The 19,072-nt window shown below is 41.7% G+C and overlaps 1 protein-coding gene across 14 annotated transcripts in view; it reads right to left on the reverse strand.

Moving 5' to 3' along the window:
* ZNF711 (zinc finger protein 711) overlaps positions 1-17,712 on the reverse strand; it is a 58,948-nt gene extending 41,236 nt beyond the window's left edge. For 7 of the 14 annotated variants that reach the window (XR_008239088.1, XR_008239090.1, XR_008239089.1 and 4 more), the window contains exons 1-5: positions 13,812-17,712; positions 12,599-12,737; positions 10,404-10,564; positions 9,986-10,078; positions 7,932-8,077 (exon numbers count right to left, since the gene is read on the reverse strand). The gene's annotated coding sequence lies outside the window, so the exon portion shown is untranslated. Of the gene's footprint in view, positions 1-50; positions 2,501-4,802; positions 5,030-7,931; positions 8,078-9,985; positions 10,079-10,403; positions 10,565-12,598; positions 12,738-13,811 lie in introns of those variants that run through there. The other 7 variants (XM_052813461.1, XM_052813462.1, XM_052813463.1 and 4 more) reach the window with 7 other exon arrangements.
* Between the last annotated feature and the right edge of the window lie 1,360 nt (positions 17,713-19,072).

The following is a 19,072-nucleotide window of genomic DNA, read 5'->3' on the forward strand; positions in this document are numbered from 1 at the left end:
AAAGCATCTTAATGCCAGTTACTAAGTTTACTGCACCACTTGCGGCTCACCAGAACTGACAGCGCTGGATCCTTGGTACCAAACCAAGTCGCCATCGAGAAGGGAGATGCTGGCACTCTGTCAGTGCCAAGGGCCACGCCGCACTGGGCTGACGCACAGAATCAGGCGGTCTCTACTGCGTCAGGCACCAGGCTCGGTCTGCACATGGAAACTGATGCTCCAGATGTCACTCAAGCCAGGCAGAAAGCCACCAAGGTGAGATGACGTGAAAAGTCAATTTTGGTGCTACACTGCTTTGCCCCCTTTTTTACGATTGTGTTAAATGCCTTCACTTCAGCGGATGATGCAGAATGCCTACACTGTGCAGGCCACAACACACACACCAGGTGGGTACAATTTCGTCTTTGGGTTTTTTTAATATGAAAAAATACAAAACAGAGTAACGAGAGAAAGAAGTAGTATGTAGAAAAGACAATCCATGCTTACTGCATCTTCATTGTCAAGGAAGGAACTGAGCAGAGATTCCTTCTCTTACACCCTTGAAATCCTCAAGCGAAGGAAGCAGCAAGCAGTCCGCAATGATGGCAATTTCAAGAAAAAGTCACCAATCCACCCCAAGGAGGTTTCAACTTAACTGAGAATACAAAAGAACCAAAGAACTTGTATCACCTAGTGTCACTACCACCCTTTCAACACTTTCTCCCCATATTATTTGCTCAAATCTAATTCTCTCAAATTGTCTTTAAATCTACAATACTAATTCTTGGGGACGACAATGACATAGCATTCTTCTTACAGAGCTACAAGAATTCCCCAATCTGATTTCTTGATGGTGCCGTAACAGTGCAAGTTAGTTCCACAAACCAGCTAGTATTATAAAAACACAAGTCAAACATTATCAATGAGGAAAGTAGTCAAGGATTTAACTAACAATTCCACCCGTACAATCAAATTTCAATGTAGCTTTAAGTTTTAGCTCTAAAATCAAATTCTTTCACCACTGTAGGAATTACAAAGCAGCTTCAGAATCTTAGTGCAATGCTCTATCACTCCTGAATTATAGTCACAGCCATCAAACTCTTATGGTAGCTAACAAACACTTGCTATTACAAAATAAGACACAGCTGTAAACCATAAACAGCTAATTTAATATAGCCATTTCAAAATTAATGCAATACTCTACAGTTTCCTGACCACAGCCTTTACACTTGGATAATCCTTCTTTTTTGATGTAAATGGATATGAAAAATTATCTTAAATTATATCAATCTGAGATTACAGGAAGAATATGCTAGGCTTTTCTTCCATCTCAATAAGCAACTTCATTTCTTTTCAGATTATATAATTAGATGCCCAAATATATTACCTACTGTGCTACACTGAAAATTCAATACAAAGTAAGACTGTAATTTTAATTTAAATTAAAATTTCTGCAAGCAAAGCAAATTATCACTAAAAGGAGAATTTTCCCAGTAGCTAACAGGACTATAAAAATTACTAAAGTTATGGGATGGCACCTTCTGTGCACATAGTACTATGAGTACCTCAAACTTCCACTGAAAACAGAGATGGATGATGACACGCTAGCAATAAACATGCTGAAGCTGTACCTTGGTTGATGCAGCTGGTATCCAACCATTACCTAAGTATATTCTTCTAAACCCTCAGTGCAGACAAAGGACAGAGTTGCACCAACTATGCAATCGCAGATTTGGTCTTTTTTAATATATACTTTTGGGTCTTAAACGAATGCAGCAACAGCAGAAAAACCCCTTACTGCTAACCCTGGAACAATTAACAACAGATAAGGCCCCCAATTCTGCTACAACTGGGTATTTTTGCTCACAGATTTCAGTAGTGCAAATGATTTAGTTGCGCGCACTACATATGCATGCAAATCTTATTACTGGAAACGGCAAACAGTGATAAACTGTGGTTCTTCACAGCTTTTTTCTGTAGTACGCCATGTTATATACCCACATGATCATAGAAGTGGTCCAATCGTATGTTTTAAAAAACGACCGAGAAATAAGGCAGAAAGCCGCATTTCTGTATACCGTCATAATCCTACAATTATCCATACCCCTCTTGCCTCTAACTATTAAGATCTCAGGTTTTTCCTCTCAATTCCCCTCCTCCTCTATGTATTTAGAAGAAAATACTGTGAAAATGCTTTATTAGCATCAGCCAATACAATAATATAACTTTACAACATTCCATTAATATTTTCACTGTTTTGGTTTTTTTTTAATTATAGCACGCTATCTTGCACCAGGAAGGAGTACATTACCATCAGATCCCAAAATGAAGAATTTCATGAAATCTAAACTGAGAGTCCCAGAGCAGTGTCTCAAGGCTAAATTTTTAAAATATGTATGTATCTGAAATTGGTTTGCTCTTTTTGAAAAATATAGTTCTCTTTCTAACTAGCTTCAGGATAAGGTCGATTTTAACCTATTTCAGTCCTTTATACCAAAGCTCTTCCTCAGACAGGGCTCAGCTGAGACCAGGCAATGAATTTTAGAGTCAAAAAAAAAAGGGGATGTATGACCACTCCGTCTACCAGCAAGAACACTACTACAAACTACTACTGTAAATGGTATTTTTTAAAACCAAAGATAATGGTTGGCAGTTTGGGGCTACCTAGGAACACATAATAGCAACACTCAACTGAAAAACTGTTAAAGGCCCAGGCCCTTATAAACACTGCTCTTAGTATGCACCCTGATTTATTCTTAGCTTACTCTTCCCATAAAAATATCATAAGATAAGCATTAACATTTTAATTTTTTTTGAGAACGCTTGCAGAAAACACCCTAAATTAAGATATCTTCAGCAAAGTATTTTAAGGAGGAGGGAAAAAAAAATGAACGCTTCAGCACTTCCACCCTTCCCAGGAAAAAAAGGGTGTCATTCCTGTACCCAGAGGTACAATGATGCTCCCAATCAATATGCTGGCTTCCAGGCATTGTTGCCATATTTAAAATTTTTAGAACGTAAAAAATATTTCTACAGAATGTCAATCATATTAAATCTACATAAATAAAGAGCGTATATTTAATACATTTTGTTATATCCTAGACAGTGTGGTCCTGCAAATGCTAAGCATCTCCCCAGTTTACACATACAATTATTCCCAACACGTTCAGGCGATACATTTTCACATAAAGCATATTTGCATGGTCAGCCCTTAAGGACTCCTTTAGAATAGTGAATTTCTTCCCAATAATATTTAAGTCTTGTTTACGTACAATAAAGTAAAACACAACGGTCATGCTTCATCAGGTGTTTCAGATATTCATAAGCTGCATATGACATTTCGATTAAACCAAAAGGACCAAGCTCAGACATAGAGCAATGTAACACAACGGATAAACTTGTATGTAGTTGAAAAATCAAAAGCAGATGCTCTCTAATTATCTTATCTCTTAACAGTCAGGTTCAAGAAGAAAACAAGAGAATTATCCTCCCCTGAAGATGCTTCAGGGTTTTGGGGGTTTTTTTCCCCCCAATTTTTAATGCAGCAACCAATAGAAACGCAATGAAAACCATCCTGCTTACGCAGAAATCTTAAGCAGAAAAACGCAACTCATAAAACAGCGTGCAGGTCCACACAAGCCCTTGGCAGAAAAAAGACTGGGTATGAAAGCCTAACGTATCCATTTTAAAGTCCTTTATTGTGTTCGCCTCTAAAGCATCCACGAAAACTTACACTCTAAACCCGTTTAAAACGACAAGGACAAAAACCCGTGAACGAGTTTTCGTCCGACAGCCCGAAAGGCGCTCGAGGCTCTTAGAGAAATCAACGGAAGACATGAATTTCCACCCGCGTGTCACATCCCCAGCAGAAACCAAACCTCCCGCAACAAAAACCACGGGCAGCGAAGGGCGACAAGCCGCCTCAACCCACCGCGCAGCCGGGGCTGCCGGCTCCTGGGGCTGCCAGACCCGCCATCCCACGACTCCCCACGCGACTGCCGGCGGCGGCGGCAACGGGGCTGCGCGGCCGCGGAGGAGCCCTCCCGCGCGTGCTCGCGGATCGGGCGCGCCGCCGGGCGGCGGGATCGGGAACGCGGCTGTCGGCGGGGCGGGCGAACCCGCAGTGCCGGCCGGGCAAGCCCGGAGCGGAGCCTTTCCCCCGCCCGCACCCCGCGGAACCCCTTGACTCAACCGTCAAAGCGGCCGGCAGCCGCCCCGGTCCCGGGGAGCAGCGGCCGGCGGTGCCGCCGCGCCGGGGGGAGGAGGAGCGCGGAGACAATAGGAGCCCGCGGTAGCCGCCGGAGGAGGGGGGGGCCGCCCCGCGGCGGGGGCGCGGGGAAGGGCCCGCCGCGCTCCGCGGCCTCCCCTCGGCTCGGCGGCCTCCGCCTGCGCGTCCCGGCCCGCCGCCGGGCTCCTGCCCCGCGGCCGCCGGAGCCGGCCGTCCCGGGAAAAGGGGGAGGCGGGGATAACCCCCGCGTCCCGGCTGCCGGGGAGCCCGCAGCCTTCCCCGCCCCGCCGGCCGACATCTTGTTTTCCGCCATTTTCTGGCCGCCCGGAAAGGCCCCCTCGGCCGCGGGGCCCGCCGGCACCGCCCGCCCCGCGCCCGCCGGCCGCGGCGGCCGACACTCGCCGGCCCCCGCCCAGGGAGTGGGGGGGGACGGGACGGGGGGGGGGGAGGACGGACACGACGACGGGAGGACGGCGGCGGCGGCCGGTCCCGGCGGCGGCGGCCCTGTCAGGCCTCGGGCGCGGCCTGCGGTGCGGCCTAGCCGCCTCCATTGTCCCCCGTCCCCCGCCGGTCCGGCTCCGACGCCTCGGCTCACCTGTGCGGGTCCCCGCGCCGGGCGGCTGGGCCCCGGGGGTGGGGTGGGGGGGGGTGGGGGGGGGAAGGGAGGGGGGGGGGGCCGGGGCCGCAGGACTCCGCCGCCGCCGCCGCCGCCGCCGCGGCCTGGCATTCGGGTCCGCCGGGTCCGGGCCTGCACCAATCACAGGCTGGGCCGGGCGGCGGGGCGCGAGCGCGCGCGGCCTGCCTTCCCCCCCCCCTCCCCCCCCTTCCCTTCCCTTCTCCCGCCGCCGGCCTCGCCGCGGCCGCCGCACACGTCACTGCGCGCGCGCGCGCCGAGCGAGCAGGCGCACCCGCCGCGCCGAGGCCGCTGCGCCCTCACTCTGCCCGCGGGGGGGGGGGGGGGGGGGGGGGAGCCGAGCCCAGCCGAACCGAGCCGAACCGGGACCCCCCCCCCCCTCCCCTCCCGTCCCTCGCCGCCACCGCTTATTGAGGGACGACCGTGAGGTAGTCTGCCTCGGGCCCCCGCCGGGAAACACTGAGGAAAGGGCAGGTCGTCGTCCCCCCCCTCCTCCTCCTCAGGGGGAAGAGGCGCCGGTGTCAGCGCAGAGGTGCGCCGGTGGGCTCCGCCGCGGCTTTGAAGGCGGGACGGAGCCTACAGCCGACCCCCCCCCGCCCCGACCAGCACGGAAGGCGCTGGCGGGGGGCGAGGAGGGACCCCGGGCCCGTTCTGCCCTACAAATGCCCCGTAGCCGCTCCGCGAGCAGCGGGAAGCAACCAGAAGTGACAAGCCGTGGGTTTTACATACACCCGCTCTGCCCCGGCTCAAGGGGACGCGTTTTGGAAATTCTTTGCCCAAACAAGGGTCAGCTCCAGCCCTATTTCTGTGTTCTGTACCCAATGTCACGTATTTCTACAGACAGACACTTCGGAGAGAACGCAAAAGCACATGTGACCGTCAAGGGTTTCAAAAAAAAGGTTACTGGACGTCCCAAATGAACTGGTACGGCGTCGCCGTCCTCCCACCCACCTTTAGTTTCCCAAGAAAGTTGAAGGCGCCTCGACCAGGCAGCTCCAACCGTCTTGGCTTCGTTATTGTACATTAAAGACATGGGTTGGGGTATTCAGAATACCTTGCCCGCATTACTTGTCTCAAGAATACAGTTAACAAAAGAAAACCCTGACACCGATAGTAACTTGGAAGAAAGTGCTGGTGTAAGTCACAGTATTTTCTTCGCCTTTTGTTTTTTTCCATCATTTGGGGTATCTCTGTGTGAATACCAGCATCTCTAGCCAAGTAGTTCTCTTAATATAGGTCTAGCAAAAAAAAGAAGAAAAAAAATTTTTCAAAAAAGTCTTCTAAAGAATTAGCATGCATACATCTTAGTAACTGCATCAGTAAAATTGCTCAACACCTAAAAATGGCATACACTTACAAGTGTCGATACGCAAAAATTTGGGCTAGAGAAGCCCATAAGGTCTGTTCTCTGGTTTAACTAAATCGGTTGTAACTGTTAAGTTTCCTAAACCTGCTTGAAGCTAAGAGTATTTTAGGGTGCACGCACCTCTAGTTTAGAAATTGCCTTGTTAAATTGGCACACGAACTGTGTTGAATAGATCGTAGTACTGTAACGGTCAAATTTCAAACACCATTAGGCAAACACAAGCGATTGTTTTCTTTTTCTGGTTGAAATACAGATAACTCATGAGTGTTTGTTTTATAAAGTTTTGCCTTACATTGGAAATTAATTTTATGGACAGTGGTATTCAGTTGCCTGAATGTCTAATAGGATGTCCAAAATGGATATGGCAGATATGACGACCTACAGAAGATTCGCCCTCTTCTAAAACAGCAGCGGGACATCAGGTGGAATGCCACAGAGCGTCAAAAATGGCACCAGGCAGCTATGTTTAGGTACTGAAATCGTGCAAGTAAATCTCATTTTGCACTACACAATTATAAATTGCAGTTAAATACAGAGTTACAAGGGGTTTTTTTCTTCTGTGATTCTTAAAAGATTCTTACTCCTGGACTTTAAAGTCCTTAGCACAGAACTTGGAGACCTCTCCTACATTTGACTCCCCTCCCCTTCTTTTTCCTTTTAAGGGGTAAGGAGCAGAATAGTGGGGTACAGCTGTCCGTAACATGCCACACACCGAAGTAAATATAGCATGAAGAACGTTTTAGTTGGTTCTTCCAGCTTTAGCAAAAGATAGGCATTCTAATGGGAAAGTAATTTCAAACCGATCAACACAATTAAGGAATGAGAGGAAAAATACCTGAAAAAGGTAATCACAAAACTGAATACTTGGGAAAATGGTGAGAGAGAATCTCACAAGGTGATACAATCAGAAAAGTAGAACTACAGGGAGATTAATTAACCCTTTCTTCAACAAAATCCCATCTATGCTGGATTCTGTCTTCCAGAGTAATATCAAGGGAAATCTCAAAAGCAAAACGAGCATAAGATAGCAACAAGCAACAACAAGGCTATTGCCAACAATGTGGGAAAAACATTCAACATCAGAACCAACGTAAATTTGCAGAGGGAGGCAGCAATGATAAGGGAAATCTCTTCAAAGCATTGGTCAGAAGCAGAGAACGAAAACCCACCAAGACACTGAGATCACGGGGATCCAAGTATCAAAAAGTGCAGCAGTTAATCACAAAGAATGCACAAAAGCCAAAACACCACTCTCTGTATCGATTTAAACTGTTTATACTTGGCAGGGAAGTAGCACATCATAACCATGATACCTAGCAGACGACCAGAAATGCTCCTTACCCTTCAGTTCAGAACACGAAGATTTCAGAGAATTACAGAGCTTCTCTGCTTTCCAGGTAAGAGGCAAACAACCAAAGCACAATGCTTGGCAGATGGCATATTCAAAAAGGTATTCCTTAATATTATTATTGTTGTTAGAAGTGACACGAGAGTATTTCAAGCAGTTTCTTTACAGTTTTTTCACATACAACTGCCTGATGTTTATACTGATGACCTGACCATGAGTGGTTAAGTGTATCAGGAGCAGTGCCTATCCGTGTGGCTGATGTCCTGCAACTCTTGATCTGCCTGAGATTAAAGGGCAGAGAGCAAAAGTCTGACGAAGAAAGCTTCGTTCTCTGTGAAACTTCATGCATTTCAATTTAAATAGCATGAGTGCATACCTTCCAGATAGCTCTTCTCTTGCCAGCACCACGTATATTTGACAGGACTGCCTTATCTCTTTCTCCTGTTCCTTTTCAAAGGAGCGGTGGAGTATCAAATTGAACACTCTCAAATTCTGTGATCGCTTTCAGGTTGGTAAACAGACCTAGAGGTCAACAACAAGCAGAGATTGTTAAATTATGGTACTACTGGAGGTTAAGAAGTGACAGAAAAAAAGCAATTCACTTGACACATTAGGATCTGACTTTCTGGGGTGAAAGTAGTTTAAACTGATAGCCTAGGATCTAAACAGATGTGCTAACACCATTTCTGTATGTTTCTGAAGATAACAGAGAGAACCATTTTCACTTCTCTTGTTTCTGATAGAAATTGAAAAATAACTGGATGATAGTAGGATGCTTTTACTGAACTTGCCCGTTGAAAGAACAGTAGGTGAGACAAGTAACAGCAATGGCATTCTTCCATGTTTCATTCCCTGGTCAAGGTGCTGCTTCAAGCTGGCTGTGCAGATGTTACTAATATGCACGTTTAGCTGCTTTGTGCTTTAATTGGCAATAAAATTCTTAACACTGATATGTACAAGCATTGTCCTAGGCTGTCTGCAGTCTCAGAAGACATTGTAGTGCAGGTTGGCAAAGAGTCCACATTCAGAAAATCTTTGGATTCTTTTTAATGAATTTTGGTGCCTGTGATTTCAACTATCCATGAGTAATTCCTCTGCCAGAATTAGACGATTTAACAGTTGGCAAATCTGCCCTCAGTACGTGCTAGGTCCAGACTTAAATGCCCAGGGGTATCTCACAGCAGTAGAAGTAAAACCAGTGAGACTTAGCCACTTTGGGTATTTGTTACATTGGGGGAGAAACAAACAAACAAAAAAAAAAAAAAAAAAGGGCAATTGTGGCTGAAGATTAGAGGATACCAGCTAGGATGGCAGCTAAGTTACAGAGCCAAGAAAAACTGCCAGCTTTGGAGCCACCCTTCCTTTTTCCCCCAGCAGGAAGCCATACCTATTCACTCAATACTTGCAAGGAACAGGAAGCAAAACGAAGGGGTCTGAATAGGTTTCTGGCTTCTCTACTGATGTACTAATGTAATAGGAAAGCCAGTACAGTCTGGGCAATAACAGAGTTGTGGAGAGCATCGGAAGTGCCAGGATGCAGTTAAGGAGTTAAGGCATGGAGCTGTTGCAAGGAGAGCATTCCAATTTATATAAAAGAAATGCCAGTATTTTCATCTTTCTAAAAACGTTAAGATTCTGGTTTTGTCTGATAGTTTCACGTATTACCTAATACTAAGGAAAAAGAATCATTTAGTGTAAATATTAAGTAATGTCCTTGAGACTTTTTGGAAAATGGGAAATATATCCGGGACTTCATTTAATTTGTTCGTTAGTGGCAAGGTAGTCGATTTTCCATAGCTTCGTTTATTTTCATTATTTCCAAAACAAGTTACAAAGAAAGCCACTGCATTTTTAAAGGCAAACCATTTCAGGTGTTAGGATCAACAAGATGACAAAGGAAGACAAAGTGAAAAAGCAACAAGGGACAACGGAATGGGCTCATAAGCTGAGGTTGCTACATCAGTCAATAAATAACTTCAGTATTTGATACATCTTAGGATAGTGGGCACCCGAGTGCCTTGGTTATGTTTGTACAACACTGCCAGTGTCAGTGAGACTAAGCGGCTATGCCTGAGAACAGAGCCTTCCCTTCTACCTAATTCTGCAGATAATGGGTGTAACAAGAATACAGATTCTTACTACACAGTTCAAAATTGTATGTAATTTGTTGTTTTCTTTCTTTAAATATTGGCTCTTTAAGGGGAAAACCAAAGCAATGTCAGTCAGGGCACAACAGGCTCTACATGCTACAACGCCCTGAAGAATCTTAATCTTCATAATTATCGTTAAGAGAAATTCACGGCCCTACTAACAGCATCAGATTTGGAACCACAGCTCACCAGCATGTGGAGGGAGATCATGACACCAAGCGGAGCAAACATCACAAACAAATGGGTGAGCCAAATGGACACTGAGAAACAAAAACTGTACCTGGCAAAAGTTGTCTTTGACAAGCCTTTCTGAGAAATATGAAAAGATGCAACCCCTTACCCCCCTTTCCCTTCGATGTGGATTCAAACCATTCTGGGAAGCAAAAAAGGAAGAATAATGATTAGCATGCATATTTGTAATTTCTCATGCTGAAATTTGAGAAGACTTTTTCCTTTCTCATGAGTTTCTTCTGAGGAAGGGCAGCTTTTTGTGATAGGTACTTCTTGTCATTTAGGCACAGGACATACGCTTAATCACAAAAGAACCCTGTGTCCTGATAAATGTGCAACAATTTAAGCAATACTGAGAAGCAGCTATGTAAACTGTAAAATCAGGTAGTCACGAAAAGTTGTCATCAATTACACAGTAAACAAATCAGATGCTAATATCATATTTGTTTTATAATTATCTTCTATACCTTTTCTTTGCAATAACTTTTAGTGCTTTCTAATAGTTATAGCTATTTCCTCTATGTCCCAGCCCACAAGGTCTTACTGATCTCTCAGCATTTGGATCGTCCATTCATCACACAGCATTCCAAGATGTTTCAGATATAGGAAGCACTGGTACTTAGTATTTCTGTAAAGAGATTAGAATTAAATCAGTAGCATGACATATGCTCCCCAGTATGCTTGCTATTAAAATAATCTGTATCTAAATCAAACTACATTTTTATATTTCTTTTATTAGTATCTGAATATATGCGCTGCTTCCGAATGTGTACTCACCGATAACTTTGGGAGATGATTCTCATGGAAATAACTGAACGTATTAAGACTTTGTGCACACAAACTGAAACAGGTTTTGCAGTATTTAAAAGCATTTCAGCAGGGCCAACTAGAAAGCAGCAACAGCAGAACATTTTATTGCTATTGAGGTGGCTTTTTTTAAAAAACTGAAGGAAGTTTCTGTGGCCTAAAAAGGAGGGCCAAAGAAGTCACAGGGCTACTGTGGAAGACAAAACATGGCCAGACATGGCCACATGCATTTCTCTTGACCCTGTGGTGATCCTTTGCAAGTAATCCATAGACCAAAGCTACTACTCTAGGAAGAAAATCCTGTTGTTTTTCCTTCCTTCATCATTCTTCCACTGAGTTAACGGCAAACAATTAGGAATGCAGGACTCTTAAAATACACATGCACACACATACTTCTTGGAATACTTACCAGATTTTTCTACCCATAAAATTATTTTTGCAGATATTACATGACATTGGGGGGGGGGGGAGAACACTTCAGATGGGTAAATTAGGTTGCAGGCTCTGATATAATGCATGACTGGCAACAAATGTACAATAAAATACACAGGTAATATTCTCATCTTAAATAAGGACAGTCAAAGCACATCGCAACTCCTTTTTATTTAATTATTTTTCTACTTCCACTAAAGGCCCTACCTTTTTAGTATTTTTCTGCAGTTGAAACATATGCCTTTCTGAAGTTTTCTGACATGAGTTTTCTTTTTGTAAAATGTTAACATTTTTCTTTTCACAATAAACTTTACCCATTTTGTCTTTTTTTTAAACTCCATTATGAAGAGAAATGCCTGGTTTTTACTGATAATTTATACTGGTACTTCCTGTACAGAAATAACGTGAAAGGCTCATTTACATAAACCAACTGTAATCACAAAATACTGATCTATCAACATCTGGGCCAGAAAGACCAGGCAGGGGAAGAAAAGCCTGCTAGAACACTTAGTTATATAAGTGATTTCAAATGATTTCATAAGTTCTGGAATAAATAATTTAGTTTCTCTGTACGTCATACTATTTGTACATGAAATGTATAATAGCAACTTTCCATGAAGCTTTAGTAAGTTTGAATTACAAAGTGGTGGAGGGAGGGGAACAGGAACCTCAGAGTCTGAAAGGAAAGCTGATTTGTAAGAGGAAAATACTAATAGAACTATTAACAGTCATATTTTTCATGCACCAGTGGAAATTTGGTTGTATCATTATTCAGGATAGAGTTTGGAAAATTATTATCATTTTAAAAAGTATACATTGTCAGTAAATGTAACAAGACAGTTGTTACATGGGAGTTAGCACTCTTTTACATTACCATTACAGAAGTTTTCAGCATGACTGGAAACTAACAGCTTGATCTTTCACAGTATCTCAGTGAAATCACAAGACATGCTGGCATGAAAAAGCAGTATTGGTGAAGTGGGCACACAGCTTTTAGGCATTTATTTTTTCATGTCAGCCATATGAATTCCCTTCACTGTACAGCAAGTTAGAGCGCAGAATTCCAGTAATTCCTCTGCCAGAGCTGCAGGGATATCTCATCTGTTCTTAAGGGGCTGTCTTAGGCAACCATCCCTCAGTTTGGTGAAAATCCTGTTTATATGAGTTGTAGTATCTAAGTGTAAATGACTCAGAAAATGATTAAAACATTGCAAAATTTCTTCCAGTCTAGAATGGAATTAGCAGGTATGTAATATTCCTGAAGAGATCACCTGTATAGTAAAAGGTGGTTTTAGGCTTTTTATTAGCTCACGTCTTTACTTAGTGACATAAATACTACCAATTTGAATTATGATAATTTGTACTCAGTATGAAGACAAATGATTATATAATATATATGCCTAGGTATGTTATTAATACATACCTGATACTGTCTCCCCTCTGCATAACCTGCATAAGGCAAATTATTGCTTGGATAGCCAAATTTCTCATATTGAGGTCGCTGGTTAGAAAAATGGTCTGTTGCTGGATCTGGTCTCCTTAATGGCTAAGGATGCTTGGGACTGTGCAAAAGAGAGAACAGAGGTTATTAAAAATATGCATAATAATATAGTGCAAATTACATAAAGTGTTAGCTTAAACTGAAATATAAAAATAATAAAACTCACAACTGCATGCACGACATTGAGGCAATAACATTAAGACATCTAAATTTTCTGTCTTTTAAGTTCATTTTACTGTGAAACCCTCATCCTGCAAACACAGATAAAAGTGAATTTAAAGAAGCAACATATTCTTTGAGCTTTTTTTCCCCCACTGTACATGGAACAGTGTCATAATACCTCATTTTCTATATTCCTATGATTACTCTGAAAATGTTTTAAATTCATGATAGATATACCTTCAGCATTTTCAATGTTTATATTAAAAAAAAAAAAAAAACAGACCTTCCTGATGGACTGAAATATCAGGAAGTTCCAGTCTGTTTCTGCAGTAGAACCCTGCTACTTATGAGGAAAACGTTCTGCTATCACTTAGTTGCCTCATGGTAAACAAGTTCTCTGCAAAAGTTGCGGGTAGGAGCTGCAACAGTTGGCTAATGTTAGTGAGGAGGATTAAAATAAGGAAGCACAACTAAAGAAACTGCGTTTCTAAAAAGTAATGAAAATTAATACAAATAAAATTTGTAATTATTAGAGGAAAACCATGAAAGCCTTTGGATAGATCAGTTATTTTAGGATTTAGCTTCAGAAACAAGAGAAACACACACTGACTTTTTCGTTTTGGTGATACATTAGGAAGAGACTAAGTTGTAGACAGCAAGCTGATAAATTTAGTGCTGTGTACTAGTTCACATTTAGTAATAATGTACAAAATAGTCCTAGAATTCTTGCAGCAATGCTGTTAGAGTTATGCAAGGTAGAGGAGAATAAAGAAAAAAATTCAGAAAAATAACTCCTTTCTATAGACTCAAGCCACAAAATGTACGTGAATAATCCAGTCAAAATCTTAGCCATTTACTGGATCTTTGTCAGTTGCCATGCCACTGGCAAAGCTACAAAGTAATTCTTAGTCTCCAAACCAGAGTATAAAGTGGAAATAAGCAAAAAAAAAAAAGACAAAAAAACAGCAGATACCTGTAATTCTCTAATTGACATGGGGTTGGGACATCATCAAAGTCTTGTCTTCTCAGTACAGCTTTTGGCATTTGTCCAACCCAGTCACGCTATACGTAGGGAATCAGGTGGTTACACAGAGCAAAATAACAACAAATTACAAAAATAGCTCACCAGGTACAGTATGTTAGCAATTGTCTTCGGTGTAAAGAAATTGTATAAACTGATTTATCAGTTACAAAATATATTGTTTGTTATAGACTCGTTTTCAAATGTAGAAATTTGATTTATCTAAAAGACTCAGTAGATGCAAGGTCTTTACATATTTGGATAATGCATAAAATATACCTCTAAGATACAACAGAGAAACACCCACCCAGGTACATCTGCACAATTAACTAAACCAGGTATTAAGGGTCTTATCAAGGCCTGGAAGTTTTGTTCAGTCTTTTATGATAAAACATTTCAGAAAGATGCCACTCCATGAAAACAGTGGATTTACCTCTGATTTACGCAAAACTGAGTCAAAAATTAAACTAAATACAGTGATCCAACAATTAAGATCAACTGAATATTGTAGTTTAAAGACAGGCTGCTGCCTTGCCAAACATACTGATAGAGGATGAAGCAAAACGTCATGAAGAAACAAAATAAATATTCTAGATTGTTCATAAAACTAGTAAGTGGCGTTCATTTGCTAAAGGTATCTTTGTTTAAACATATAATGACCTGAAGTAATTTTCAGAACGAGGTACCCTCAGGAGAGAAGCAACGTTCAGGGTAGTTCATCTGCAGGAGCTGATGCTATCAGATGCAGATTTCAGTTTCCTGTCTTGCCTCTCTCAGAGAGCTTTGGTGAGGGCTCTGCAGAGTGCAGAGCAAAGATGTGCAGTGGCCTGCCTTGTTGGCATGAAAACAAGAGCTCAGACAATTAACAACGGGGTTTTTACAAGCTTACGTTTTCACGACCACCGCATCTAGCGAGGAGATGAGGCAGGCAGAAACGTCCCACAGACTGCCTCTGGGCTGCAACTTGCAGTCTGGAGCATGAGAAAGTAGCAAGTACTGCAGCCCTTACCCAAAGCAGTTCCTTTTACCGTAGGTTTTCTTCCCTAACAAAGTGTGCAGGATTTGGTCTAATTCACACCTTGAAAATGACAGCATCAGTTGAACGAAATTCAGAATTAGTGAAAAATTAAACAGCACCATCTCCTGGTGAAGGTGGGCTCATGCCTCATTTTTTTTTCCCCACTGCATTTCCACGATACTAGTACTTCACAAATATATTTAACAGGAAATAATGTATCTGGCTACATTAATTGCTTTTCTTTTCTCTGACAGCCTACAATGTCTTCTTCTCAGACACTATACACTCCTTAATATGTAAAATAATCACTTAAGGTACCGAATGAGGAAGTGAACACACACACACACACAAATATATTCCCTTTCATGTTTCTCTGTATTTCACATTTCCCATTCTGTTTTTGAAATGCATTTATCCATCTTTTTTTGTGATACCCACTAGTTCAAGTGGTGATCTCTACTATAAAGAGCATCTTGCCTAATGGAGAAAATTGGCATGGCAGGGCATTAGCCTAGCCAAAAAGGCAGCATCTGGCCCTTTGGGGACCAAAGCTCAAATCCCAGCTGCATCACAGATTACTTTTGTAATCCTATAAATGCCTCTGTCTATACTCTGTCTCACAGGAATGTTGTAAAGGTCCCAGTGTAATATTCTGTTACAAAGGTGATGCAGGTAAATTAATTTCATATTTGATTTAGGGAGTTTCTTCTTTCTAGAAAAAAATAATAAACCAGGAAATGGTTAAATATTCTAGCCCCAAACCTAACACAGTTGTAGGCAGTGAATTTTAAACAAATAGGGCTAGAACTCTGCCAACAATGCTGATGTTATGTACGACAAGCAGTTATGTACTATCATTCATAGATGATGCAGCTGAGAGATGACAAAGATAACAATGCATTTGGTACAGCCCTATCCTTCTGGTCATCTACACTGATCCCCCCCCAGCCTCCAAAAATGTCACTCAAAAGCATCGCTCACAACATGAAAAGGAAAGACGGGTCACATTATTGCAACTTAACCTGTTCTGTGATTTTTTCATTCCACTTCCAATTGAATAAAATATCTTTGAAACAAACACTTCTCATTTTCATAAAGTTTTAACCTTAGACTCCGGGCCTGCAGAACTGTGTGGTGTTTATTCACAAAGGGTCAGATTCTCAGCTAGTACCACCTGGTTTGTCTTAATTGATTTGTGCAATTATGCTGCTTCGCACCAGCTGGTGACCACATACATCTTCATTACAAAAATAAGCCCCATTTCTTGTCTTTAAAGCAAACAACATAGATCAAATCTTTACTAGGCCTCTCTACCTGTACTCTGACACATCTTGTACTTGCAAAATTTACTTTTGCACAAACAGAAATAGAATATAGGAAGACACTGGGTCAGGCCACCTAACACATCAAGAACAGCCAGTAACGGAAGCATAAAGAAAAAATATGCAAACAGTGTAAGTACCCGAAGTACTGCCAATACATACTTAACATAACTTCTAGCCAGCAGCATCAAAGTCATTAATTGACTGAGCTGGAGTGGAGTCTGTGGCTGCATTTGCAGCAGCAAATAAAGTAGACTAACACAAGTGGGACCCCACACTGACACTACGCACTTCAGAAGGGTTTGCTTTTCAGAATATGTCTAGTTTGGCCTGGGCACTGAATGTTCATTGGAGATTGAAGCATATATTCTGGTTAGTTTAATCTGAAGGGGAATCCATTGGTGCACTCCCAGGCTGCTCCAAGGTGTGAACCACAGCCCAGTAAGTGGAACAACCAGGATGTTACCCACCTGAAAGCACACATCCAATCTGAACACCTCTGCCTCCCTGAACAGATGTCTTACTTTTTAAAAGCTAATTTACACTGTCAGCACATACTGCTGGATTATGCACTTTATCAAAAAGCACTGTTTGTTTGTTTAAAACTTCTGCCTGATTTTATTTGACATTGCCTAGTTCTTACATTAAAAGCAGGGAATAGTAATTTCTCACACCTCTCCTCATGCAGAAATCAATACTGATGACCCTAAAATTCTAGATGTACTACATTGCTCACTGAGGTGGGTGCTCAAAATTACTTTCAGTAGTCAAAATGTAGGCATAATTACAATGTTCCTCGTATTGTTTTCAGTTTCTCCCCAAAATCCCTAGCAAAACAAACTTTTTCAGAGAACATTACTCCATACACCCCTTCTGAGTTCTAATTTCTCATTTAGAGATGACTGCCAGGTACACAAAGTTAAAACTTCTTTTCTACATGCATTAGTTTGCATTTATAAACAATACATTTCATTTGTCATTTTCTTGTCCAGTCAATCATTGTAATATGCTCCTTCTGTACTTCCTCATAGTAAGGCTTATTTTTGACTAGTCTGAGTACTATGGTATCATCAGCAAAACATGTCACCTTACTAGCGCTACCTTTTACCTGTTCTTACATGAACACTACACAAATCCTCATGGAACTTTGCTGACAACCCTCATACAAGCAAAAAGCCTTCAAGACAAATAGCCAGCCCTTCCTCTGGTGAAGTATAACAAGTAAACAGTCAAATGAAACTGTAGGCAGGGCTCTTCCGAAGCTGAAATTGGTTGAAGTCTGAACAGCATACCAAACTCTTGCCCTCTGGCTATGTACTCCCGTCCCTTTCCTGGCACAGGCACTAGTACCAGTAATAGCATTCAGCGACCTAGTTGATGAGCTGATCAGGCTGAAACTAGCTCACCCAGCAGCTGGAACAGCACAGTGATGATACAAGGGAAGAGGTTGTAGCATGTGGCTTGAGCTCATATCCAAATTACCTCTCTTCTTAATGTTGGTCTTCTAACTGGCCTAAAAAGAAATATTTATTTGAACATCCTTTTAAAATAACCCTAGTTCTTTGTTTTCTCCTATACAAATTAGATTCACTTCATCCTTGATGAAGAGTTTCACCTTCTCACATGCATTTAGATGATCTTGGAAATCAAATACTGGGCAAATAAAAAGAAGATTTTAAACTCAGATTACCTTTAATTTTACCAGATGACCTTTTTTCTGCTATTCGTATACCATTCTGTTGAATCACAAAATCATGTCTGACTTCCACTAGAATTAGGAACATGCGATATGCCTCACACGCCAACATCTCTTAGCCTTGGTGACTGCTGATAAATGTGCCCCAAGTTACCAGCCATTTCAGCAGTAAATGCAAGGTTATGTTGTGCTTCACGGTATGGAGTATTTGTCTGGTTCCTGGTTGGGGGAATAACATGAATTTAGAGCATTAGCAATAGTTTTGACAAATCTTTTTGTACTGCAGATTGGTTCAACAGCCATATCATACAATTTTTCTAGGACAGAGGATGTACCAGTGATACACACTAATGGGCCTCAATGAAAGAAGAAAAAAAACATATTGTCTATGTACTTGGGACAGGTATCATTGGAAAAAAAAAAAAAAAAAAGATAAAGCTTTGAAAGCAAAAAAACAGCTCAAATTGCCAATGCCTAGCACCAAAGAATGGCAGACATAGTGTTTAATTGCCAAGACTCTTGTCAGTTTATTGGTCTTATTTCCTTTTTTTTTTTTTAAAAACTTGTGGAAAGCAAGCCAACCCTTAATAGCAAATAAATCAGCAAGACAGATTTGGTAGTCTAGAGTTAAAGTAGTAAATGTACTTATCAATCTTTAAAGCTTGCCTGGTTAGCCCTAGAGAAGACAAGCAACAACTTAAGAGTGAAGTTCTGCACGCAGCAGTAAAAAGCTGTTAAGCGCTCTGGTAAGATGCTTTGATTTAGTTTTAAATTGTGTAAACAGTAGTTTGGCAGAGGATGCTATATGGCAAGCTTGTTGATTTAAATATCCAGAGGTTAAAAAAATAATCAGAATACCAGACTTCTTTTGCTTTACTTCCATTTTGATTATAAAAAACCTTTTAACTGCATCCAGACTAACTTACCCAGCTTTTTCACTTTTACAGTAGTAGACACAGTAAAATATTACAACAACTATGATAACCAGTGCTACTGCAAGAAGAATAGTTACTAAAATCAAATCTAGAGTGTTCCAATAGTGGTTACATTTGGGGCCCATGTACCAATACTCCTTCCAGTCCACTCTTAAGTAGTCACATCTGCAAATGAAAACATTAATTTTCAGCAAATTATTTTGATTTTAAAATAAGTAATACCAAAAAAGTAAAATATTTTG

Source organism: Harpia harpyja, chromosome 18, assembly GCF_026419915.1.
Source record: "Harpia harpyja isolate bHarHar1 chromosome 18, bHarHar1 primary haplotype, whole genome shotgun sequence".
Lineage (NCBI taxonomy): Eukaryota > Metazoa > Chordata > Aves > Accipitriformes > Accipitridae > Harpia > Harpia harpyja.